Raw genomic sequence first — 25,546 nt, forward strand, 5'->3', positions numbered from 1 at the left:
TAGGGCATAAACAAACGAGCGAAGAGAGTTCAGATTCTAAAACACCTCCACGAAAACAAAGTAATGATTGCCCTGCTGCAGGAGACTCACTTCCATGCTGTTAGTATCCCAAATTGCCCAACAAAACACTATACCTGCTGGCATCATAACTAGAGATGAGCGAGCACCAAAATGCTCGGGTGCTCGTTACTCGGGACGAACTTTTCGCGATGCTCGAGGGTTCGTTTCGAGTAACGAACCCCATTGAAGTCAATGGGCGACCCGAGCATTTTTGTATTTCGCCGATGCTCGCTAAGGTTTCCTTATGTGAAAATCTGGGCAATTCAAGAAAGTGATGGGAACGACACAGCAACGGATAGCAATATAGAGAGGAGGAACCAGGCAGCATTCAATGAAGTCTTCTTTATTAAATATCCATGAAGAAGCAAGCAGCAGCCACGTATCGACCCTGTGCTTGGGTCTTTATCAAGCTAATGCTCCATTACACCAAACCCACAATAAGTAGTATCCTCCTACCAATCACAAGACATAAAGTAGATGACAGGACAAGTAACACCTGTGTGCTCACACACTTACCCGCCCAGTCCACTGGTCAGTGTCCGGGATAGCATGGCGGCATATAGCAGTAGCAATTAATGACAGCAGCTCCTCCTACACATAGCTGTACGCTCAGATACGTCCCTTGTGATGTCAGTACGTCTCAGTGTATCTCCGTTACCAGGGGAACTAGCTCCCCTCCTCCACTGCACTCTCCGGTGTATCCTTTGTGACGTCAGCACGTCTAGACTTCTCTTACAATACACACCCAGAGGTCATGTGCTGCATCCCACACTGCTAGGGAGATTAACCCTTCGGTAGAAGGCAGCTGACTAGTGCTGTAATGAATAGATCGTACAGGGAACGATCAACCCTCCACAGCAAATGCATCAAACCCAGAGCACCAATCCCTCTCTGTATATATTATCTTACACTTATATATTTACCAGAAGGGGTTTGATTTCATGAAGGTATTCCAAAGCTAAATCCATACCTATTATGTATGGCAATAGAAACCAGTGATAACCATATCTATTTAGTCCTAATAATGCATATTAGTGTAGTAATAATTAAGCAAATGTCTATAGCCATATCATGCACAATAAAACATTTTTTATTCACTGGATCATATATGGAGCACAGCAATGTGACAACATGGTTTTCTTTAGATGTAACAGGCCACACTTGAATCATCAGGGGCCCCCTATGGACGATGAATCAGAACAGAAGATCACCCATAGTGACAATGCCGCCATACACAATCCCGCACCATAACCAGTGGACCTACGAGAAAGAACAAATAATTTTAAAATCAGATATGGAAATATAAAATCATAACTAAATAAGATATGCAAATATCTGATGAGAATAAAAACAATTATTTACAAATAATAAAGTGCACACAATTCACATACATCTATACATGAAAAATCAAGAAAAACAGATGCAAGCAAACAGAACTATTCCACATGTGTAATTAATCCACATAGGGCAATGGATTGTATTCCAAATTGAGGCCAGAGGGATAGAGGGTGTCCAGCTCAAATATCCATCTGGCCTCCAGAAGCCTAAGTTTCCTCTCTCTGTTCCCACCACGCAACCCCGCGGGTACCGCATCGATAATTTGAAATTTGAATTGGCTCACATTATGACGTCGTTCCTTAAAATGTTTTGCCACTGGGACATCCGTCTTGCCCGTACGTATTGTACTTTTGTGGCTTGACATGCGATTTCTACATTCTAAGGTAGTTTCCCCGACGTATAGCAACCCGCAGGGGCAGATCACAACATATACTACGAAAGAGGTATTACAAAAATAGCGCCCCTTAATGCCATACCTCTTACCCGTTCGGGGGTGCGTGAACGAGTTGCCACGCACCATGTTGCCACAACTGGCGCAGTTCATACAGGGGAAATTACCTGTCTTTAGAGGGGCTAATGTCAATTGGTTCGTTCTTGTTTCAGGTACCCGTGTCGTGCGCACCAATTTATCCCTAAGGTTGGCACTGCGACGATACGCCAAAATCGGCGGAGATCTAAACTCAGAAATTCCACTGTAACATTCCGCCAGTAAAGGCCAATGTCGTTTAATAATGTGGCCGATGCGGCCACTCATAGGGCCAAATGATGATACGAATGGTACACGGGAATTCTCAGCAATCTTAGTCTTGGGGCGCAAGAGTGAATCTCGTTCAATCTGCATCACCTTCTCACATAAATCCGTGGTCAACCGCTCAGGGTATCCGCGCATCCTAAATTTACGACACATTTGTTCCAACCTTTCATCAAGATGTTCATTGTTCACAATGCGTCGGACCCTAAGCAGTTGACTCCACGGTAGCGAGTCCTTCATTCTTGCCGGATGGCAGCTATCGTATAGCAGTAGGTTGTTTCTATCTGTCCTTTTTGTGAAAAGGTCTGAACATAAATGTCCTTCATGTTTTTGAACGAGGACATCCAAAAATTGAACAGACTCTGTAGAACACGTCAACGTAAATTTCAGGCCTGGGATCATATTGTCAAGTGCTTCATGGAATTGGGTCAATTCTTCTTGGGCTCCTTCCCAGATGACAAATACGTCATCTATATAACGCACCCATGTTTTTACTTTATCCCAGAAGTGTAGGGCACGAATGTGGATCTCCTCAACGTACGCCATAAACAGATTGGCGTACGTCGGGGCCACATTCGTGCCCATCGCGGTCCCGCGGCATTGTCTGTAGTATGATTCACCATAGAGAAAAAAATTCCTCTCTAAGACCATTTCCAATAATGACAGTAGGAACAAAATTTTCCTATTGCTAAAACTCGAACGTGAGAGATGGTGATTCACTGCCTCCAAACCTCTATCATGTGCTATGTTCGTATAAAGCGACGTAACGTCGAACGAACCCAAAATAGATTCATCTGATACCTCGATATCCTTGATTTTTAAAAGAAAATCCGAGGTATCTCGCACATATGAGGCTGTTGAGGTAACGAATTCTCTAAGTACTTTATCAAGAAATATCGAAACGTTATTCATTAGTGCGCCCCTCCCCGACACGATAGGGCGGCCAGGCGGAGACTCCAGATTCTTATGTATCTTTGGCAACGAGTATATGATTGGTACAACAGGGAACTGTATATAGAGAAACTTCTTCAACTTAAGATCTATAATCCCTGACAAATACGCATCCTCTAAAAGGAGGGACAACTCCCTTTGGTATTCAAGAGTAGGATTCGTAGTCAGCAGCTCATATGTTTCCCTATCTGAAAGTTGTGTCAGTAGTTCTTCATGATAATATGACGCGTCCATCACCACCACGGCACCGCCTTTATCAGCCGGCCTGATGGTGATGGACGCATCGCCCCCTAACATTCTGACAGCCTCAGACTCCTGTTTTGTTAAGTTGTATTTAACAGGACATTTAAACTCCTGCCGCTTCAGGTGATATATTTCATTAGATACAATATGAGCAAAGGTCTCAATACCATGGAAATTACCTGGCGGCTGGAACGTACTGCGACTACGTAAGCCCAAAGGTTCCGCGGTAAAGTCTGCTACAGCAATTGGTGGTCCATTCAACACTTGATCCTGAGGGGTAGAAAAATGGACCTTTAATTTCAATGACCTAAACAGCCTACGTAAGTCGAGGTCGACCTTGAACCAATCGGTTCGTGGAATTGCGCAGAAGGATAGTCCTTTTGCCAAGACTTGTGTTTCAACTGTGGTCAGGGGCCTATGCGAAATGTTCACAACCAGGGATTCCTCAGCTATTGCGCTCTCCGTCGTTGAGACGCTCTTGTTGATATGCCTGATTGCAGACTTGGATCCTCTCCGGTGTTTCCGCCCGCCCCTCCTGCAGTTCCACTTTTGCGCTGTTGTCGATTTCTGGTTCTCGGAGGGTGGCGCGGTTCTAAAAAAGGCGCTCTACCTGATGCTGACGTTCCAGGGGCCTCATCATAGGAGTCAGAGCTCGCTGAGGTAAATCCAAATACGCCTCTGGTACGCCTTTGGCGTTGTGGGTTACGTTGAGCCCCTCTATGGTATTGTATTTGACGTTTAGTTCTGGCGCCCTTTGGTACTTGCCAGTTAAATATTTGACCAACACGATAATCTTCACTATCTCGAAACCATTTTGACCGCTTCATGGTCTCGGTTTCCTCCTGGAACTTCTTAAGATTAGAGTCCATTTTAGATTTAAATTCTGTCCAGTCTTCCGAATTCATAGAGGTCATTAGATCTGTCTCACAGGCAGCAACTTGCTCTTGACATGATCTTAGCTCTTTTTGAAAATATTCCATATTCAAAAGAATGAGGTCGAACGCATATTTGTTCGTGATTTGTACGAATTTAAGGCAGAAATCCTCATCGTCCATCATAAATATCGGTCTGATGTGAGACCGCAACCCACGTGGAATACGTCCCGCGGTATAGTATTCACGTAGCGTAACTAGATGGAGTCGATAGGAAATTTGGCGTCTACTTAGATTCTCCCACTTCCGCTGTAGTTCAATCAAATTCCGACCACTCAGAAACGCACCATCAGGTTCCGTACCGGAAATAATTCTGTTTGCATCTGCTTCAGTATAAATAAACATGTCACTTGATCCAGATCCGCTTGTTGGAAAATTAGTCATATTCGTACCTTTAGGTATGGGTGCACGCTGTAGGGAGTCCATAATCCACAAGAAGAAAAAAAAGGAACAGCAGCACTCCAAGAGTTCAGCCACACCGCTGGTGCAAGGTACAATGCAATAGCCCAGTTAGGGTCCCGACTCCCTGGGTCCACTGTTGAACAGCAATATAGAGAGGAGGAACCAGGCAGCATTCAATGAAGTCTTCTTTATTAAATATCCATGAAGAAGCAAGCAGCAGCCACGTATCGACCCTGTGCTTGGGTCTTTATCAAGCTAATGCTCCATTACACCAAACCCACAATAAGTAGTATCCTCCTACCAATCACAAGACATAAAGTAGATGACAGGACAAGTAACACCTGTGTGCTCACACACTTACCCGCCCAGTCCACTGGTCAGTGTCCGGGATAGCATGGCGGCATATAGCAGTAGCAATTAATGACAGCAGCTCCTCCTACACATAGCTGTACGCTCAGATACGTCCCTTGTGATGTCAGTACGTCTCAGTGTATCTCCGTTACCAGGGGAACTAGCTCCCCTCCTCCACTGCACTCTCCGGTGTATCCTTTGTGACGTCAGCACGTCTAGACTTCTCTTACAATACACACCCAGAGGTCATGTGCTGCATCCCACACTGCTAGGGAGATTAACCCTTCGGTAGAAGGCAGCTGACTAGTGCTGTAATGAATAGATCGTACAGGGAACGATCAACCCTCCACAGCAAATGCATCAAACCCAGAGCACCAATCCCTCTCTGTATATATTATCTTACACTTATATATTTACCAGAAGGGGTTTGATTTCATGAAGGTATTCCAAAGCTAAATCCATACCTATTATGTATGGCAATAGAAACCAGTGATAACCATATCTATTTAGTCCTAATAATGCATATTAGTGTAGTAATAATTAAGCAAATGTCTATAGCCATATCATGCACAATAAAACATTTTTTATTCACTGGATCATATATGGAGCACAGCAATGTGACAACATGGTTTTCTTTAGATGTAACAGGCCACACTTGAATCATCAGGGGCCCCCTATGGACGATGAATCAGAACAGAAGATCACCCATAGTGACAATGCCGCCATACACAATCCCGCACCATAACCAGTGGACCTACGAGAAAGAACAAATAATTTTAAAATCAGATATGGAAATATAAAATCATAACTAAATAAGATATGCAAATATCTGATGAGAATAAAAACAATTATTTACAAATAATAAAGTGCACACAATTCACATACATCTATACATGAAAAATCAAGAAAAACAGATGCAAGCAAACAGAACTATTCCACATGTGTAATCGCATGTCAAGCCACAAAAGTACAATACGTACGGGCAAGACGGATGTCCCAGTGGCAAAACATTTTAAGGAACGACGTCATAATGTGAGCCAATTCAAATTTCAAATTATCGATGCGGTACCCGCGGGGTTGCGTGGTGGGAACAGAGAGAGGAAACTTAGGCTTCTGGAGGCCAGATGGATATTTGAGCTGGACACCCTCTATCCCTCTGGCCTCAATTTGGAATACAATCCATTGCCCTATGTGGATTAATTACACATGTGGAATAGTTCTGTTTGCTTGCATCTGTTTTTCTTGATTTTTCATGTATAGATGTATGTGAATTGTGTGCACTTTATTATTTGTAAATAATTGTTTTTATTCTCATCAGATATTTGCATATCTTATTTAGTTATGATTTTATATTTCCATATCTGATTTTAAAATTATTTGTTCTTTCTCGTAGGTCCACTGGTTATGGTGCGGGATTGTGTATGGCGGCATTGTCACTATGGGTGATCTTCTGTTCTGATTCATCGTCCATAGGGGGCCCCTGATGATTCAAGTGTGGCCTGTTACATCTAAAGAAAACCATGTTGTCACATTGCTGTGCTCCATATATGATCCAGTGAATAAAAAATGTTTTATTGTGCATGATATGGCTATAGACATTTGCTTAATTATTACTACACTAATATGCATTATTAGGACTAAATAGATATGGTTATCACTGGTTTCTATTGCCATACATAATAGGTATGGATTTAGCTTTGGAATACCTTCATGAAATCAAACCCCTTCTGGTAAATATATAAGTGTAAGATAATATATACAGAGAGGGATTGGTGCTCTGGGTTTGATGCATTTGCTGTGGAGGGTTGATCGTTCCCTGTACGATCTATTCATTACAGCACTAGTCAGCTGCCTTCTACCGAAGGGTTAATCTCCCTAGCAGTGTGGGATGCAGCACATGACCTCTGGGTGTGTATTGTAAGAGAAGTCTAGACGTGCTGACGTCACAAAGGATACACCGGAGAGTGCAGTGGAGGAGGGGAGCTAGTTCCCCTGGTAACGGAGATACACTGAGACGTACTGACATCACAAGGGACGTATCTGAGCGTACAGCTATGTGTAGGAGGAGCTGCTGTCATTAATTGCTACTGCTATATGCCGCCATGCTATCCCGGACACTGACCAGTGGACTGGGCGGGTAAGTGTGTGAGCACACAGGTGTTACTTGTCCTGTCATCTACTTTATGTCTTGTGATTGGTAGGAGGATACTACTTATTGTGGGTTTGGTGTAATGGAGCATTAGCTTGATAAAGACCCAAGCACAGGGTCGATACGTGGCTGCTGCTTGCTTCTTCATGGATATTTAATAAAGAAGACTTCATTGAATGCTGCCTGGTTCCTCCTCTCTATATTGCTGTTCAACAGTGGACCCAGGGAGTCGGGACCCTAACTGGGCTATTGCATTGTACCTTGCACCAGCGGTGTGGCTGAACTCTTGGAGTGCTGCTGTTCCTTTTTTTTTTTTTTTTTTTTTTTTTCTTCTTACAGCAACGGATAGGGCAGGCGAGGGGCTACATGTTGGGCTGCATCTCAAGTTCACAGGTCCCACTATTAAGCCACAATACCGGCAAGAGTGGGCCCCCCCCTCCCAACAACTTTTACTTCTGAAAAGCCCTCATTAGCATGGCATACCTTTGCTAAGCACCACACTACCTCCAACAAAGCACAATCACTGCCTGCATGACACTCCACTGCCACTTCTCCTGGGTTACATGCTGCCCAACCGCCCCCCTTCCCCCCCACAGCGCACACCAAAGTGTCCCTGCGCAGCCTTCAGCTGCCCTCATGCCACACCACCCTCATGTCTATTTAGAAGTGCGTCTGCCATGACGAGGAACCGCAGGCACACACTGCAGAGGGTTGGCACGGCTAGGCAGCGACCCTCTTTAAAAGGGGCGGGGCGATAGCCCACAATGCTGTACAGAAGCAATGAGGAATATAATCCTGTGCCACCGCCATCAGGAGCTGCACACATGGGCATAGCAATGGGGAACCTATGTGCCACACACTATTCATTCTGTCAAGGTGTCTCTGCATGCCCCAGTCAGACCGGGCTTTTTAATTCATAGACACAGGCAGGTACAACTCCCTATTGTGAAGTCCCTGTCGACCGACAGCATGGGTGGCTCCCTGGAACCCACCGGCGATACACAAAAATATCCCATTGCATTGCCCAACACAGCTGAGGTAGTAATGTCGTGCTTAATGCAGGTGGGCTTCGGCCCACACTGCATGCCCCAGTCTGACTGTGGTTCTTTACAAGTGGAAACAGATGCATTTATAATTCCCTGTGGACCCACAGCATGGGTGGGTGCCAGGAAGCCACCGGCGGTACATAGAAATATCCCATTGCATTGCCCAACACAGCTGAGGTAGTAATGTCGTGCTTAATGCAGGTGGGCTTCGGCCCACACTGCATGCCCCAGTCAGACTGGTAATATGTACCTTAACAGTAACCGCGTTGGTGGTAATGTGTTGGTGACTGCGGACCTAGTAGCGCGGTTTTATTTTGTTGGTTTTCGGAATGTGGCCAGAATTAAGTGGGCTGTGGCGGGGGATGTTTTTGAGGCACTACGTGTCCTCTCCACGTGTCCGTGGTTATATGCACCTTAACAGTAACAGCGTTGGTGGGAAATGGCCTCGCCGCCATCATGTCTTTGGGAAGCTTCTGTTTCCACACCCCAGAGACATACCATTAGCAGCGGTATAGGCAGAGCCCATAATTAGTAACATTTCAGCCGTAGCATTAGGACAGGCCCCACTAACATATCACTAGCAGCATTATAGGGGGAGCACAGTATGCGTTCCATTTCAGTAATAGTAGCACTCAAGACAAGCCCCAGTAACAATTCCGAAGCAGCAGTATAGTGGGAGTGCAGTCTTAGTTCCATTTCAGTAGCTGCAGTATAGACAAGGCACAAGTTACATTTATGTAGCTAAAGTGTAGGCCAACCCCACACACCTTTCTGTACCATGAGTGCAGGCGAAGAACATAGAAATTGCTATGATTACACTGTAGGCGAGGGGCCACAAAAATTGCTGTATCAACAGTACTAATGTACATCCAAAAAATTGGCCATGGCCAACCAAGAGGGCAGGTGAAACCTATTAATCGCTTTGGTTAATGTGGCTTAAGTGGTAACTAGGCCTGGAGGCAGCCCAGTTTAACGAAAAATTGGTTCAAGTTAAAGTTTCAACGCTTTTAAGAGCATTGAAACGTATACAAATTGTTTAGAAAAATTATATGAGTGAGCCTTGTGGCCCTAAGAAAAATTGCCCGTTCGGCTTGATTACGTCAGGTTTCAGGAGGAGGAGCAGGAGGAGGAGGAATATTATACACAGATTGATGAAGCAGAAATGTCCCCGTTTTGGATGGGAGAGAGAACGATGCTTCCATCCGCGGGTGCAGAATACGTATTGCTTAGGTATCGCTGCTGTCCGCTGGTGCAGAAGAGAAGTCTGGGGAAATCCAGGCTTTGTTCATCTTGATGAGTGTAAGCCTGTCGGCACTGTCGGTTGACAGGTGGGTACGCTTATCCGTGATGATTCCCCCAGCCACACTAAACACACTCTCTGACAAGACGCTAGCCGCAGGACAAGCAAGCACCTCCAGGGCATACAGCGCGAGTTCAGGCCACGTGTTCAGCTTCGACACCCAGTAGTTGTAGGTGGCAGAGGTGTCACGGAGGACGGTTGTGCGATCGGCTACGTACTCCCTCACCATCCTTTTACAGTGCTCCCGCAGACTCAGCCTTGACTGGGGAGCAGTGACACAGTCTTGCTGGGGAGCCATAAAGCTGGCAAAGGCCTTGGAGAATGTTCCCCTGCCTGCGCTGTACATGCTGCATGATCTCTGCGCCTCCCCTGCTACCTGGCCCTCGGAACTGCGCCTTCTGCCACTAGCGCTGTCGGATGGGAAGTTTACCATCAGTTTGTCCACCAGCGCCCTGTGGTATAGCATCATTCTCGAACCCCTTTCCTCTTCGGGAATGAGAGTGCAAAGGCTCTCCTTATACCGTGGGTCGAGCAGTGTGTACACCCAGTAATCCGTAGTGGCCAGAATGCGTGTAACGCGAGGGTCACGAGAAAGGCATCCTAACATGAAGTCAGCCATGTGTGCCAGGGTACCTGTACGCAACACATGGCTGTCTTCACTAGGAAGATCACTTTCAGGATCCTCCTCCTCCTCCTCTTCCTCCTCCTCAGGCCATACACGCTGAAAGGATGACAGGCAAGCAGCATGGGTACCGTCAGCAGTGGGCCAAGATGTCTCTTCCCCCTCCTCCTCATCTTCTTCCTCCTCCTCCTCCTCCTCACCGCGCTGAGATATAGACAGGAGGGTGCTCTGACTATCCAGCGGCATACTGTCTTCCCCCGGCTCTGTTTCCGAGCGCAAAGCGTCTGCCTTTATGCTTTGCAGGGAACTTCTCAAGATGCATGGCAGAGGAATGGTGACGCTAATGATTGCAGCATCGCCGCTCACCACCTGGGTAGACTCCTCAAATTTTCCAAGGACCTGGCAGATGGCTGCCAACCAGGGCCACTCTTCTGTAAATAATTGAGGAGGCTGACTCCCACTGCGCCGCGCAAGTTGGAGTTGGTATTCCACTATAGCTCTACGCTGCTCATAGAGTCTGGCCAACATGTGGAGCGTAGAGTTCCACTGTGTGGGCACGTCGCACAGCAGTCGGTGCACTGGCAGATTAAACCTATGTTGCAGTGTCCGCAGGGTGGCAGCGTGCGTGTGGGATTTGCGGAAATGTGCGCAGAGCTGGCGCACCTTTCCGAGCAGGTATGACAAGTGGGGGTAGCTTTTCAGAAAGCGCTGAACCACCAAATTAAAGACATGGGCCAGGCATGGCACGTGCGTGAGGCTGCCGAGCTGCAGAGCCGCCACCAGCTTACGGCCGTTGTCACACACGACCATGCCCGGTTGGAGGCTCAGCGGCGCAAGCCAGCCGTCGGTCTGCTCTGTCAGACCCTGCAGCAGTTCGTGGGCCGTGTGCCTCTTCTCTCCTAAGCTGAGTAGTTTCAGCACGGCCTGCTGACGCTTGCCCACCGCTGTGCTGCCACGCCGCGTGACACCGACTGCTGGCGACGTGCTGCTGACACATCTTGATTGCGAGACAGAGGTTGCGTTGGAGGAGGAGGAGGAGGAAGGTGCTTTAGTGGAGGAAGCATACACCGCCGCAGATACCACCACCGAGCTGTGGCCCGCAATTCTTGGGGTGGGTAGGACGTGAGCGGTCCCAGGCTCTGACTCTGTCCCAGCCTCCACTAAATTCACCCAATGTGCCGTCAGGGAGATATAGTGGCCCTGCCCGCCTGTGCTTGTCCACGTGTCTGTTGTTACGTTGACCTTGGCAGTAACCGCGTTGGTGAGGGCGCGTACAATGTTGCGGGAGATGTGGTCGTGCAGGCCTGGGACGGCACATCGGGAAAAGTAGTGGCGACTGGGAACCGAGTAGCGTGGGGCAGCCGCCGCCATCATGCTTTTGAAAGCCTCCGTTTCCACAAGCCTATACGGCAGCATCTCTAGGCTGATCAATTTTGCAATGTGCACGTTTAACGCTTGAGCGTGCGGGTGCGTGGCGGCGTACTTGCGCTTGCGCGTTTAAACTGTGGCACTAGCGACGTCTGGACGCTACGCTGAGAGACATTGCTGGATGGGGCCGAGGACAGCGGAGGTGAGGGTGTGGGTGCAGGCCAGGAGACGGTAGTGCCTGTGTCCTCAGAGGGGGGTTGGATCTCAGTAGCAGGTTGGGGCACAGGGGGAGAGGCAGTGGTGCAAACCGGAGGCGGTGAACGGGCATCGTCCCACCTTGTGGGGTGCTTGGCCATCATATGCCTGCGCATGCTGTTGGTGGTGCCTCCCCAGCTGATCTTGGCGCGACAAAGGTTGAACACCACTGTTCGTCGGTCGTCAGGCGTCTCTGTGAAAAACTGCCACACCGTAGAGCACCTTGACCTGTGCAGGGTGGCATGGCGCGAGGGGGCGCTTTGGGAAACAGTTGGTGGATTATTCGGTCTGGCCCTGCCTCTACCCCTGGACACCGCACTGGCTCGGCCTGTGCCCACAGCCTGACTTGGGCCTCCGCGTCCTCCCCCGCGTCCACGTCCTATAGGCCTACCCCTACCCCTCAGCATGGTGTATTACCAGTGATTTGATTTCCCAGGCAGGAAAGAAAGTGGCGCAAGCCTGCAGTAAAACGTAGCTGGCTGCGTCTGATTTTTTTTAACGTTCTGCACGCAGCACACACGTACCCAGAGCCCTGAGGACTGTCAGAGGCAGGCGAAATAGAATTTTTTCCCTTGTTTTTCAAAAGGACAAGCCACACTGCGTGTATTCAATGAATACTACTAAGTTTAATAACTGTGTTGTGGCCCTGCAAATGTGTCAGAGAACTGCAGTGATGCAAAGTTATTTGCTACAGCAGATCAGGGATTTCCCCTGCAGGAAAAAAATTGGCGCAAGCCTGCAGCCAAAATAGAATTTTTTCCCTTGTTTTTCAAAAGGACAAGCCACACTGCGTGTATTCAATGAATACTACTAAGTTTAATAACTGTGTTGTGGCCCTGCAAATGTGTCAGAGAACTGTAGTGATGCAAAGTTATTCGCTACAGCAGATCAGGGATTTCCCATGCAGGAAAAAAATTGGCGCAAGCCTGCAGTAAAACGTAGCTGGCTGCGTCTGATTTTTTTTAACGTTCTGCACGCAGCACACACGTACCCAGAGCCCTGAGGACTGTCAGAGGCAGGCGAAATAGAATTTTTTCCCTTGTTTTTCAAAAGGACAAGCCACACTGCGTGTATTCAATGAATACTACTAAGTTTAATAACTGTGTTGTGGCCCTGCAAATGTGTCAGAGAACTGCAGTGATGCAAAGTTATTTGCTACAGCAGATCAGGGATTTCCCATGCAGGAAAAAAATTGGCGCAAGCCTGCAGCCAAAATAGAATTTTTTCCCTTGTTTTTCAAAAGGACAAGCCACACTGCGTGTATTCAATGAATACTACTAAGTTTAATAACTGTGTTGTGGCCCTGCAAATGTGTCAGAGAACTGCAGTGATGCAAAGTTATTCGCTACAGCAGATCAGGGATTTCCCATGCAGGAAAAAAATTGGCGCAAGCCTGCAGCGAAAATAGAATTTTTTCCCTTGTTTTTCAAAAGGACAAGCCACACTGCATGTATTCAATGTATACTACTAAGTTTAATAACTGTGTTGTGGCCCTGCAAATGTGTCAGAGAACTGCAGTGATGCAAAGTTATTCGCTACAGCAGATCAGGGATTTCCCATGCAGGAAAAAAATTGGCGCAAGCCTGCAGTAAAACGTAGCTGGCTGCGTCTGATTTTTTTTAACGTTCTGCACGCAGCACACACGTACCCAGAGCCCTGAGGACTGTCAGAGGCAGGCGAAATAGAATTTTTTCCCTTGTTTTTCAAAAGGACAAGCCACACTGCGTGTATTCAATGAATACTACTAAGTTTAATAACTGTGTTGTGGCCCTGCAAATGTGTCAGAGAACTGCAGTGATGCAAAGTTATTTGCTACAGCAGATCAGGGATTTCCCATGCAGGAAAAAAATTGGCGCAAGCCTGCAGCCAAAATAGAATTTTTTCCCTTGTTTTTCAAAAGGACAAGCCACACTGCGTGTATTCAATGAATACTACTAAGTTTAATAACTGTGTTGTGGCCCTGCAAATGTGTCAGAGAACTGCAGTGATGCAAAGTTATTCGCTGCAGCAGATCAGGGATTTCCCATGCAGGAAAAAAATTGGCGCAAGCCTGCAGTAAAACGTAGCTGGCTGCGTCTGATTTTTTTTAACGTTCTGCACGCAGCACACACGTACCCAGAGCCCTGAGGACTGTCAGAGGCAGGCGAAATAGAATTTTTTCCCTTGTTTTTCAAAAGGACAAACCACACTGCGTGTATTCAATGAATACTACTAAGTTTAATAACTGTGTTGTGGCCCTGCAAATGTGTCAGAGAAATGCAGTGATGCAAAGTTATTCGCTCCAGCAGATCAGGGATTTCCCATGCAGGAAAAAAATTGGCGCAAGCCTGCAGTAAAACGTAGCTGGCTGCTTCTAATTTTTTTTAACGTTCTGCACGCAGCACACACGTACCCAGAGCCCTGAGGACTGTCAGAGGCAGGCGAAATAGAATTTTTTCCCTTGTTTTTCAAAGGACAAGCCACACTGCGTCTATTCAATGAATAATGTATGTCTTCTGGCCCTGCCTACACAATTCTATCCCTGTAGTATTAATGCCGGGTGCAATGGTCTGCACAGCCGGTTTTGAGAAAAAAAAAAAAAATGCAACACTGCTAACAGCAGCCTGGACAGTACTGCACACGGATGGATGTGGCCCTAGAAAGGACCGTTGGGGTTCTTGAAGCCTACACTCACTACTAACACTCTCCCTGCCTAACCACCACTTCTGTCCCTATTGCAGGGCGCAATGCTCTGCAGATCCAATTTTGAAAAGAAAAAAGAAATTACAGTGCTAACACAGTACTGCACACTATTAGATGTGGCCCTGAGAAGGACCGTTGGGGTTCTTGAAGCCTACACTAACTCCTAACGCTCTCCCTACAGCAGCTCCAGCACGATACCACTGTCTCTCAGCTAACTCACAAGGCATCTGAGCCGAGCCGCGGGAGGGGCCGATTTTTATACTCGGGTGACATCTGATCGCCCCAGCCACTCACAGCAGGGGGGTGGTATAGGGCTTGAACGTCACAGGGGGAAGTTGTAATGCCTTCCCTGTCTTTCAATTGGCCAGAAAAGCGCGCTAACGTCTCAGAGAGGAAACTGAAAGTAACCGGAACACCGCGTGGTACTCGTTACGAGTAACGAGCATCCCGAACACCCTGATATTCGCACGAATATCAAGCTCGGACGAGTACGTTCGCTCATCTCTAATCATAACCCCCACCCTGAAAAAAAAGCCTGTGGGGTTTCTATTGCCATCCACAAACAACTTATACATCTGGTCATTTCCTCTGCGGTGGATCCAGGAGTACGATATGTTTTTCTTAAAATTGCAGTTGGCACTAGGGTACTAGCCATAGCCAATACATATTTCCCAAATCACGATCAAGTATCCTTTGAACTTCAGACTCTTAGAGCACTATCTAAGTTTGCTGCGGGCTCATTTATCATTTTGGGAGGAGACTTTAATTTATGTCTTGATCCTGCAATGGATTCCTCAGCGGGTAGGTCCAGGGTCTCATTTTCCCTCACACACAAAGTTAAAAAAAGCACTTATCTCCTTGAAATTGGTAGACATGTGGAGACTCCTCCACCCAGAAATCAAAAACTATAGTTATCACTCTCTCGCCCTTAATAGTTACAACCACTTAGATACCTATTCATCTCCCAAAAACTCTTGCATATATGTCTCCCTCCAGTTCAATTGGCATATTCTTGTGGTATGATCACGCCCTAGTCTATGGAACCCTCCAGGGCTTCTCGGGGAATAAAGTGAGCCATGTTTGATGCCTAAATGATAACCTTCTTAACGACTTGCTATGCTTAAAATCGATACGGCAGGCTATTAAAAAATTTTATTCTGATCATGAAGCAAACACTTCCATCCTCCAATGGGAAGCCTTAAAATAGGTAATATGGGGAATATTTATCTCACATGGAGCCAGGCTGAAAAGGAAACGTGCCCTTAACTTAGGAAATGTAATTGGGAGGATGGACGCGCTCAAATCATTTAATAAGAGAAAACCATTGTATAGCCTCAAGTAAGATATCTCAGATACTCAACAGAACATTCTTTCCATACCAGATCAGAACTCACTCTGCTTCAGAGATAAGCTGTGCAACGGGTTCTAGGAGTATGGCAATAAATGCGGATGTTAGTTGGCCAGGGCTCTCCATCCTAAAACGTCCACACCCTACATAGTCTCTCTTAACTCCACTACCAAAGGCCTGGTACACTCAACCAAAGACATCCTGGATTGTCTTAAATCATTCTATCAAAATTTATACAATCTACAGGAGAACCACAAAGAGGGACAGACACGAAGCTTAGAGGACATTGAGGCCTACCTTGACAATGTTTTCCATGGAGGCCCTGTCTAGGGAAGAAGCTGATGGACTTCAGGGGGACTTTACAGAACAAGAGATCCAAGAAGTGATTAAAGAGTTAAAAATAGGTAAACGTCCAGGCCTAGATTGTTTTACCCCTAGGTTTTATAAAATTTGTGGCGACCTATAAATGCTCCTCATATTGAAATCCTTTAATTCAGTCTCTGGATCATGCCCATTCCCCCCTTATGCACTGCAGGCCATAATCATGGTTATACGTAAACCGGATAATCACCCCTTGGTGTGCAGTAACTACCGCCCCAAACTCACTTTAAATTGTAGATACTAAACTAAAATAATTTATTCCAGCATTAGTCAACAAGGAGCAAGTGTGATTTGTCCCTGAACGACAGGCAAAAGACCACACAATCAGGTGTATCTCCTTGATTTTGCTGGCTCGCCAGTCTGGGAGCCCCATGTGCTTTCTCATAATTGACACTGAAAAAGCATTTGTCAGGGTCCACTGGGGGTTCCTGGTGGCAACTCTGCGAAAGATTGGATTGGGTCCCAGATTCTAGAAATGGATAATGGCTTTATATTGCAACCCGGTGGCTTAGGTGCGAGTAAATAGTACTCTTTCCTCCTCCTTGAAAATTAACAACGGTACGAGACAGGACTGCCCTTTGTCACCTTTCCTATATGTTTTGGTAATGGAGTCCCTGGCCAACGCTTCTAGGAAGAATCCACATATTCAAGGGTTTAGGATGAAACTGTCAGAACACAAACTAGCTCTTTTCATAGACAAGCTTCTGGTCTATCTCATGAATCTGAGAATTGGCCTACCAGCTGTTTTGAAGGACTTCGATAGATTTGGTCGACTGAGTAATTTTAAATCAACGTTCATAAATCCGAAATCCTCAATATAACAATCCCACCTGATGAGGCTGCAAGTTTTAAATCATCCTTTGCCATACGCTGGAAAGATGATCACATTGAATACTTGTGGTTCATCTCACCAGCAATCCTAAAGATCTATTTGACTTAAATTGCAAGCTGATGTTCAATAATCTTGAAAAAGACTAGAAAAAATGTTGTCCCATTACCATATCATGGTTTGGTAAAACCAATACCCTGAACATGGATTCCCCTCACTAAATTTTTATATTTATTCCAGACCTTGCACACCAGATCTCTATGGACTTTGTATGGAGAGGCTCAAGATCTCAAGTGAAATTTAAAATGTTAATAAGATGTAAGAAAAATGGGGGAGTTGGCCTCCCAAGCTTTTCCTTGTATCATAAGGCTGCCATCTGCAATTGTATTTTAGACATTCTTCACAATTGATCTTCCAAACTCTGGGTGAAACTAGAACATGAGAGCACCTCATATCACATACGGGGCTCCTTCTGGCTTCCTCCTGCAGTCAATCCTCAGCTCCTGACAACACCTCCTTTGTTAAGGTGGCTTCTTGACATATGGAATAGTTTCGCAACCTGCCTGAAATTCGTGTCATGACCGGGCCCCCTAATCTCCCTGGTAGGGAATCCAGAGCTACCCTCCTTTATCAGAAGCTCATGCCGTTTGGTAAGATTAGAGTCCTCACTCTCACAGATTAGAGACCTTACTTCAACTGAGGGCATACACCCCCTATGGGAGCTTCTGAGATTGGGGAGGTTTCAGGACAGGGGTGTTGTTCCAGTACCTCCAGATATGCCATTTTGTTCATTCTCTTGGTTCCATGTCTCTTTTCCTCTCCCCTCTAACCCAGTTTGAACAACTATGCATGTCATCCACACCCATATTGGTGGGGATCTCGACCCTATATCGTCTCCTTTTGGTGGCAGAGACACAGAATGACACTGTAGGGTACACAGAGAGTTAGGAGAGGGAGTTGGGAATTTTTTTCCAAAAGAATTATCGGCCAAATCATTTATATTAACTCATTCTTTATCGACCTCTTCTAAATATCAGGAAACTAATTACAAGCTCCTAAACCAGTGGTATAAAACCCTGTCAAGACTGGCTGAGATATACCTCCAGACCCCGGATACCTGCTGGAGATGTATCCAGGGTAGAGGCAACTTTCTACACATATGGTGGTCCTGTCCATGGATCTACCCATTTTGTCAGGAGATTACCAATCTATATAATTCATTCTATAGAGACCCATTCACTCTATCCATGGAACCATCTCAAAAATCAAAAAAGATCCCCTTAGGTTTTTCCTATTAGCCATGAGGCAAGTCATACCTAGGCTCTGGAAATCTCCCTCCCCCAACACACACACACAAACAAAATTAATGTGGCTGGAAACTCTAGACCACATAATCCACATGGAGAAGCTAAATGCTACTGATGACAATAAACTTACAAAATTCTATTCCAACTGGACTGCTTGGTTGCTGTTCCGCAGTTTGCCTTAGCTGAAAAAATTGGCTGCTAACTGGTGGTATTCCTCCATAATTCTAAAATCAGTAACTTTCCATTTTTTTAGAATAAGCTACCAAGCATTTGTGTACATGAGAAGTAGCACTATTTCTGGCCATTGTAGGGACCTGTATTTCGCAGTCTTCACCGGTTTCCCCCTTTACAGGTTGTATCTGTAATTTTCAGTTTTTCCTGAGTGCATGGGAGGAGACTAGCTGCTATAATGTCTACCATAGAATGCACATGGAGAAAGCAGTCGTTTCTGGTCTCTAATTCTCTGTAGAAGAGAAATACCAGCATCATGAGGGACAGTCTACAGAAGTTCTGAGCACTGTTGATGTGATTTCCTTAGCTGTGAGACAGTAAACACTATTAGCTGCACTAGTAGCCCATTCACGTGAGTCTCAATGCTTCCCCCTACCACTGCAGCAGCATCATCCTTCCCCTTCCATAGAGTTATATGGGCAGCAGGAGAACACACCCACCTCCACTTCCTGTTATCTATCTTGGTGTCTCTGCTACCAGAGATGGGCTTTACATGACAAGAGGCGGTGAATGGAAAATTAGAATGATTGTTCAGCACAAAAATCATCATTTTAGGTAAATGCAGTGATTTGGACTTTTGCTAGTTATTACAATGGATATCATATGCTCATTATGAAAAAATCAAGCACTTAGAAGAAGTTCTCAGAATAAAATGAAACTTTGTGTAATTGTAACTTTGAAATACGTAAGTGATTACAATATCGGAGCAAAAAGATAATTTATTGCAGAAAACGGAACACTTAAAGGCACACTCTAGTACCCTGTTGGGCCACCTCTAAATTGGATCCAAGATGTGATACGGGTGGTTATGGAGGCATACTATTTCCATATGGTATCCTGCAGCATAGGAGTTTACATTTGCTGTGACTGAACCTCTAGATCATGCAAACTTGTAGGCTGTCGAAGTTGGTGTCCCAGATAGTCCAATATATGTACTATTAACGATAAATCTGGTGACTGGGCAGGACACTGTGAGGCAATGTTGTGGGGACATTCCTGTGAGACCAATGCTGTGTGTGGCTGAGCAGTGTCCTGCTGGAAAATACCTCTTGGAAGCCGCCATGAAAGGCAATACATATAGCTGCAGGATATCATGAACATATCGCTAAGCTGTCCTTGTCCTTTGTATCGCTACTAAGAGAGACCAAATGTCATATGCAATGGACCCCCAGACCATCACACCAGGAGTGGGGGCAGTGTGCCACTCCACAGCAAAGGCAGGATTGAGGTGCTCACCCCTGGGTTTCCAGATATGAAAAGAGTCATCATCAGTGCCCAAACTAAAGCTGGATTCAACCAGATTCCACTTTATAGCAGGCCAGTTTCATCATTGATGACACCACTGCATCCTTAGCCTGGTTGCCTTGTGTGCATGCTCTCACATATCCACTGGTCAAACATCTCCTGACAGTTTTGTAATAATAGCCCAGGTGGCAGGCAATTCTTCAATACGACCATCCAGCTTCTCATACCCCATTAACCCCTTAATGACACGGCCTATTTTGGCGTTGAGGACCAAGCGATTTTTTGGTATTTTTCCATCTCCATTTTTCAAAAGCCATAACTTTTTTATTTTTCCGTCGATGCGGCCGTATAAGGGCTTGTTTTTTGCGTGGCGAGCTGTAGTTTTTATCGGTGCCACTTTTGGGTACATAGACAATCTCGTAAAATTTTTTAATTTTTTTTTTATGATAACAGGGAGAGAAAACGCATCAATTCTGCCATAGATTTCTTTTTCTTTTTTTTACAGCGTTAATCATGCAGCGTAAATGACACACAAAATTTTTTCTGCGGGTCGGTACGGTAACAACGATACCAAAATTGTTATTTTTTTTTAGGTTTTTACACTTTTTTGAAATAAAACCCCCTTTTTTTTGGAAATCTTTTTTTTCCTCTATAGCTGCATTCAAAGTCCTGTAACTTTTTTATTTTTCTATGTACGGAGCTCTATGAGGGCTTATTTTTTACGAGATGAGCTGTAGTTTTTATTGGTACCATTTTGGGGAATGTACGGCTTTTTTGATCACTTTTATTGCATTTTTTGGGAGGCAAAATGCTAAAAATTAGCATTTTGCCTCTGTTTTTTAGCGTTGTTTTTTACGCTTTTTATCGTACAAAATAAAAAGTGTGTTCAACTTTTTGTACACTTCGTTACGGACGCGTCAATACCAAATATGTGGGGTTTTAATTTTTTTTCCCTTTTTTTATGCTAATATTAGAAAAAGCATAAAAAAAAAGGGGTTTTTTACATTTTTTTTTACATTTTTCTTTTTTTTACACTTTTCTTTTCTTTTTTTATACTATTTGAGTCCCTCTGAGGGACTTACAACACTGTGCCAATGATCGCTGTTATAAGGCATGGCAGAGCTACTGCTCTGCCATGCCTTATCGCTTATACAGCGATTATAGGCACAGGCAATACAGGACGCCAGTGTCTGGCGTCCTGTTGCCATGGCGACAGGCCGGGCTCTCGCGATGACATCGCGAGTTCCGGCCGGAGACACAGAAGGAGCGCGATCCTTCTGTGAACTCTTTCCCTGCCGCGATCTACTTAGATCGCGGCAGGGAAGGGGTTAACAGCGGGCGGCGCATCTCCGATGCCCCCCCGCTGCTGCAGCGGGACGCCGGCTGTGACTGACAGCCGGCTCCCGCTGCGGGATAGCGCTGGATCTTATGTGATCCCGCGCTATCTCCAGGACGTACCGGTACGCCCTGTTGCGGGAAGTACCAGGCTGCCAGGACGTACCGGTACGCCCTGGAGCGGGAAGGGGTTAATGCTCCCCCTCTCAAACTCTGTTAACTGGGTGAAATCTCTTTGATTGCATCATAGAGGCATGTCTAGTGATCAACAAGCTCTACACAACCTGAAAATGAGGTCTACTACACACAAGTAGCCTCTGAGAGCCTTTTTATAGGCCAAAGCCTCAGGTGGCAAGACCGTTCATTTAATCACACCGCAACATTTACATATCTGCCTAAGAAGTAAACTGTATGCTGAATTTTGCAGCAAAATGACAACTCCTTCTAGGTGCTTGATTTTTTTTTTTTGACAGAGTGTATTAACACTAGCTGTCTCAAAGTGCAGTTGTAAGTTTTGTTAAGTTTCTCTTAATGGATCATTGGTCAGGTCATCATTCTGGTGGGTGTAACTGAATAGATGAGATTTGTTGCAAATTAAGGGGGAAATATAGGGTTTGTCATTGGGCTTGTGTTCTGGCAGTAGTCTGTGGAATATCAGTGGCCTAGGTTGCATGGTTTTAGTAACTCGTGCCTCCCAGCAGGTCAGGATTTAAATGAATATTCTGCATCTTTTGTATCCTGAATGTTATACTTTATATATCAAAAAGTTATAATTTTTCAGTATACTTTCTGAATTTGTTCATCACGGTTTTGAAGATATTGCTGTCATTCAATAGAACCATCATTATTTACTACCAGGGAATTAAAAACTATCCTGATGATATGATGAATTAAATGTACAGTAAATTGTGGGAAACTTAGCATCTCTGTGGAGCCCTATGCTTTAGGATGCATTAGAAGTAGACAATTCATTTCAATTTAAACAAATTTTATTGGCAGTACACCTTGCCACTGAATGCGTTCTTCAACACCATGGACACGTTATCACTTACATAGCAGTGCAGAATATGAAGGGCTTTTTGGGCAAAGAAATGGTTGCTAGCTTCTGGTACTATGGGTTAGTATGTAGCATCATGTTGTGGAAGGCATCTGTGTCCACAAGCCTAAAGGGCAGCATTTCCATTGCAAGTAGCTGTGCTGAACTGGGACACGCTGGAATATGGGGTACATGTCAATGTTGGTGAAGGTGGTGGTGGCTCAACTTCTATTTTCTGTTTCCCTAGCCTGGCTTTTGAAGCCTATATCCTGATCATCAACTGCGGGGAAGAGGCCTGACGTAGGTGTGCTACTGCCCCTACACAAAACTGTCTCTCTGTGCTAAGAGGCTACTGCATAACCAGGGAAGGAGATGGAAGAAGAGGCAGTGGAAGATGAAGCAGGATGAGGCTGACTCTTTGCCCTCTGACCTAGTTGGGCACTCCAAGACAGCGAGTGCTGGGAGTTCATGTGACTGTTTATACATGTTGTGTTGTGGTTCTTGCCATGTTTTAAATGCTTACCACAGATATTACAGATGACCACTCTTCTGTCATCATGTGCAGTTTCATAGAATGCTCAGGCTGCACATGTCTTCTGCTGCAACTAGCAGTACTTCGGGATGGTAGCACTGCCCTTTTGTTTTTTGTGATACCCTACCGCTGCCTTGGCAGAGTGCTGCCTCACAATATCCACCTCTTCCTTCTCCCCCTGCGAGTTGCTATTATTACTCTCCCTGCTTTTCCATGTTAGATCTAGTACTTCATCCTCTTCCACCTCCTCTTCATCGTCCTTTTTTGCCTGAATGGACTCTATGTGACAGTGAGCATTGGTGTTACCATACAGTGCGGCATGGGGTCCCGCGGTCGGCGCGCGTCGCTCCGGCGTCGGCTCCAGCAGCCTGGAGCCCTGTGTCGAGGTCATCCCAGCAGCTTGGGTTGGCCAGTGGGCGGCGGCGTGGGCGTGCCCGCCCGTAGGGTGCCGCCCGCACTCCTCTGTGCTTCTTATACAGCAGTGGGTGGAGTTGCCTCCTCCCACTCTCCGCCCCTGGGCGGAACCTTGTGGTTAAAAGACTGGCAGTGAACTGAGCTCATTGCCAGTTATTGGTTCTGCATGCACCTAGCCAGTCTGTCTGCGGTTCTCCTCAGCCAGTCCCTAGTTGTCGGTCAGCTCCCTCTGGTCCCCTATTACTCTGTCTGTTTGTGTTGGTTCTGTTTGCCTCTAATCTAGTCTGGCCCAGTCAGCACTAGTTGCTATCCAGCACCCTGCCAGTTTGCCTGTGAGTCCCATCTCCAGCCGTGCAAGTTTTGTTGGTCTGATTCATCTGCCTCCTCTGTCGGCACTCTGTTTCCCCCATTAGGTAGTTTCCTGCTTGTCAGTCGCCAGGTCCCTAGCCAGGGCAGGGACCGCCGTCCAGTTGTCCGCCTGGGGTTAGCCAGGGCCGAGGCAAGTAGGCAGGGACAGTGGGGGTGCGGGAGATCAGGGCACCCCACCTGGCGCTCGGGGGGCAGAGTGCCGTAACATAATAACTGGCCCTTAAAATACTGTTTTTCTTTTCATGGCGGCGATCAGCACCCTTGCAAACCAGCTGCAAGACCTGGTGCCGGTGATCCGGGATTTGTCAGCTCGCATGGTGGCCCAGGAGCAGTGGGCATTGTCGCAGGAGCAGAATGCCGTTCCCAGTCCCGAACCCAAGTGCCCTCTTCCCGAGGTATTCTCTGGGGAGAGGAACAAGTTTTTCGTTTTTCAACAGGCGTGTCGCCTGTTTTTTCGGATGCGTCCCCGCTCTTCCGGCTCGGAGGTCCAGAGGGTCGGGCTCATAATGTCCCTGCTGCGGGGCTCTGCCCAGACTTGGGCCTTTTCCATTCCCGAGGGTTCCCCCTCCCTGCATTCGGTGGACTCCTTTTTTCAGGAACTCGGGGGCATCTTCGATGAACCGGACAGAGTGGGGTTGGCGGTTTCACGGTTGCTGGCGCTGCATCAGGGGTCGCTTTGTGTGGAGGATTATTGCTCCAATTTCAGACGCTATGCGGGTGATACTGCATGGAACGATAGTGTCCTGAAAGACGTTTTTATGCAAGGTCTCTCAGACGCGGTTAAAGAACTGTTGATCTCCCATCCCTTTCGCGGGTCCTTAAAGGAGGCTATGGAGTTAGCAGTGAAGGCAGATAGGAGGCTCAGGGCTGGGAAGCAAGATAGACCGACCCATAGAGTCAGGGAGGTCATTTGTCCTGTTCCCTCCCCGTTCGTACCAGTCTCTGTTCCCGAACCTATGGAACTGGACCCCAAGGAGCGACGCCGGATTCGGTTATTACATAATCTCTGTCTCTACTGCGGGAAAGCTGGACATCGGGTGATAACTTGCCCCTGGAGGCCTCAGCGTCCACAGTCTGAATCGGCAGAAAGACTTCCAGTCCTAGGCGACTGCAGGGAGAGTCGCCTAGGACCTCAGGTACGTCCTAGACTTCTGATACCCTGCCAGGTTAGATTCCGGAACTTCTCCCGCCTAGGGCAGGCGTTTATTGATTCCGGAGCAGCTGCTAACCTGATAAGCACGCGTCTTGTTGAGCCCCTGAGGGCTGAATTTGTGCCGCTGAAGACGCCAATTCGTTTTGCTAGCATTGATGCTACTCCTCTTGCTTCGGGCTTGGTACGATGGAGGACCCCAGTGTTACAACTCATGGTGGGGGGTCGCCATTCGGAAGGTCTATCATTCCTGGTGATGGAGAAAATGTCGGTAGACCTGGTACTAGGGATGCCGTGGCTGGCGTTGCACAACCCCCAATTCGATTGGGCCACTGGGGAGCTAACCCAGTGGGGGCCGTCCTGCCATAGCCATCGTGCTCCCCCTCCCCCCTGCTCAGTCGAACAGAAGGGGTACCGGTCCTCTGGAAATCGCAAAAGGAGGGGTCGCACGGGGTGCCATAAGTCTTTGTCGAAACCTGTTGTCTCTTCGGTGATGCCCACCTCCGGTCCCCCGCCGCCCACCCTGGTCTGTGATGAAGTGGAACACAAGGCCCAGGAGGTCCTGGATTCTTGCCGGGGTCCAGGAACCTTACAATTTTTGGGGGCCCGGAAGAGTTTTTTGGAGTATGATAGCTCAGATGACAGTGATTTTAAAGTTAGAGATGCCTCAGATTTTGAAGGCAGCGTCATTGGTAGCGAGGATGGGTCAAAAGACAGTGGTGAATGGTTGGACATTGACTCGGAAGACGACCTGAAACATGACGATAGGTCAACGGTTGGCCCTGAAGGAAAGGGGGCAGCCACAGACCACCGAAGTCATGGACCTGAGGATCAGTCCATGGTGTCCGCTCAGGAGGGTCACATTCTCGGGTTGGTACAGCGTTTTCACAGCCTTTGCCTGGATAAGCCTGGTCGAGTT

At 46.7% G+C, this 25,546-nt stretch overlaps 1 long non-coding RNA gene across 1 annotated transcript; it reads right to left on the reverse strand.

Annotated features, from left to right (window-relative positions):
• Nucleotides 1-1,137: 1,137 nt before the first annotated feature.
• On the reverse strand, nucleotides 1,138-5,176 carry LOC136611094 (uncharacterized). The gene is made up of 3 exons (XR_010790218.1): nucleotides 5,039-5,176; nucleotides 3,523-3,613; nucleotides 1,138-1,320 (listed from the first exon to the last, which is right to left on the reverse strand). It is a non-coding gene; the product is annotated as an uncharacterized lncRNA (long non-coding RNA).
• Between the last annotated feature and the right edge of the window lie 20,370 nt (nucleotides 5,177-25,546).

Source organism: Eleutherodactylus coqui, chromosome 1, assembly GCF_035609145.1.
Source record: "Eleutherodactylus coqui strain aEleCoq1 chromosome 1, aEleCoq1.hap1, whole genome shotgun sequence".
NCBI lineage: Eukaryota > Metazoa > Chordata > Amphibia > Anura > Eleutherodactylidae > Eleutherodactylus > Eleutherodactylus coqui.